This window comes from Trachymyrmex septentrionalis, unplaced genomic scaffold, assembly GCF_001594115.1.
Source record: "Trachymyrmex septentrionalis isolate Tsep2-gDNA-1 unplaced genomic scaffold, Tsep1.0 scaffold32, whole genome shotgun sequence".
Taxonomy (NCBI): Eukaryota; Metazoa; Arthropoda; class Insecta; order Hymenoptera; family Formicidae; genus Trachymyrmex; species Trachymyrmex septentrionalis.
In genome coordinates, this window is record NW_017305485.1 from 4061027 (window position 1) to 4063479 (window position 2453).

Genomic DNA, 2453 nt, shown 5'->3' on the forward strand with positions numbered 1-2453 from the left:
GCACGGAGTGCTTGTGCGCGCGCGAATGCCTGTGCGGTGTGTATTTGAATTCGGGGCACGTGTGTATCGTACATACATACACATACGCGCGCGCGCGCGCGTGTGTGTGTGTGTGTGTGTGTGTGTGTTGCTGCGTGTGTAGCGCACGACACGCGAAACGGATGATCGAGCACCACTGACGCCCGAGCCACACACGGGGGTTGGTTTGGTAGCTCGCGAATGGCTATGGCGTGCCGAGGGATGATTAATGCACGCCACCACCATCGCCCCACAGCACGCCGTCGCTCTCTGTACACTCGCGCCCCCGCCGCCACCCCCGTGGCATAGGTCGGGCGAGCGTCATCGTTGTTTTGCACGCACAGGTGCGGAAACATTCTCCGGAAGCGGCGCGCGACTCATTGTTCGATTCGAACTTCAAGGACCTCTTTCTCTATTTCTCTGTCTCTCTCTCTCACACACACACACACAGACATACACGTTGCACTCTCACATATCTACGTACTCTGCTTTTTAATTTTATTTCGATTTGATTTGATTTGATTTTTACTTTACTTTTTAATTTCTTTTAGTTTTTTTTTTCTTTATTACTGCAAGTAATCAACACTTTTAAGTCGTGTATTTCCGTGTCGATGTTATGATCTTGTCTCGGTGTCAATAATGTGTTTCGCATTTCGAGGGACTGAGTCTCCGGGCACAAAATAGCGAGTTTCTCTCTTTCTCTCTGTTTATCTTTGTTGTTCTTATCTCTTATAATTCTCTATTTCTCCGACTAGTATCTCGCATAGAAATCGGTATGCGATCTGTTAACGCGAATAATCGTCATCATAATTTTTCTAACGTAAATCACTTGAAATCACTATTATTAATAACACGATAAATTATTGTTTTTTTTTTATTTAATAATTAATATTTGAGAACACTACAGATATGGATTTGACTATAATTTTCTGAAAAAAAAAAAAAAAAAAAAAAGTAGAAAAATATCAAATAAATATTAAACGGAATAGGCGGATTGAAAAATGTACTTTACGTAAGTATTTTTTCAAAATAAAGATTGTAATTAATACGCTTATAACGTTATTTTTTTTATTGCGGGTTTTTGATAAAATTGCATATTAAAAGGTTTGTAAAAAGAATAGAAAAAAATGTGTTAAACAATATCCATACGAAACAATATTTTACGATAATTCACATTTTTTTTCGCCACTGAGATGTAAAAAATATCCCAGGTAATTTCCGGATTAATAGCAGGCATTTTTTCCCGCGCTTTTCTTAGCTTTTCTTACATTGTACGTATATGCATCTATTCAAGTGAATTTTTAACGATTTAATTGTTAATAAAACGCCGACAAAGGTACAATCGGTCATTTCTTTTCAACGCAGATTCAACAGAGCTCCATTCATCTTTCAGTTTATGAGTAATAAAGACAGAGACGTTAAATTACAGGATCAAGATTACGAACGTACTGCTTCGCTGACGTGAAATGGATTTTTCTACAGCGACAAGTTCCTATGACTTTTTAAATACATAATTCCAAATAATTATTGTGTAAGTGAAAGTTTAAACTCTGCATATCATCCGACATGTATAAAACATCTGAAGTCACTCTCGTAATGAGAATATTTAGGGAGAATATAAAGCATTATCCATGAATTGCGCTGCTAAGGAAATGATTAATTTGCTGACTCCAATCCCGGATACATATCTTCTTCATTTGCGCTTCACGGTGTGATTGGTGGCAAGTTCGAATTCGAGACGACATGGATATTAAACTTTCGCAGGATGACATTTTTCTCTACGATGGAAAAAAAAAACCCACGTGACACTAATGAATGCAAAGGTACCTCATTTAGGAAGTATCCGATAGTTTGACAGTGATATTCGATTTTGCATCGAGAAGCGCGTTGCTAATGTGTTCTTCGCAAAAAGCCACGCTTTCAGAACTACCTCGTGAAAATACGGTGTATAAATACATATATAAAATGCTTTCAATTAGACGGCCGGATGCGCGAAACCTCCAAAAGATCCGCGAGAATAAATGCCCCATATTTTTCTACACAACGCTTCCTTTTCTCTGAAAAATAAATAAGTCTGGTCCGCACTCATGCTCGTTTGCCTGGAGGAAAATCGTCCTTTTCCATTCCTCATTAATATCTTTCACGTATCTCGCGATTCTCGCCGATGTAAATTAATAAATATGTAATTATACAGACAAAGGCCTTTGAAATTAATGATAACTTTGAATTGAAATTATGTCTTGCATTTTACGAAGATATGTTGAAAGTAATTGAAGCTAATTATACGGGAACATTTATGTATAATATTTAATGTAGGTTTCAATTTTTCGATATTCGCTTCGATGGCTCGATTTTTAAAAGTCATTACGCTCATTATCTTATATATATATATATATATATATATATATATATATATATATATATATATCTCTCTC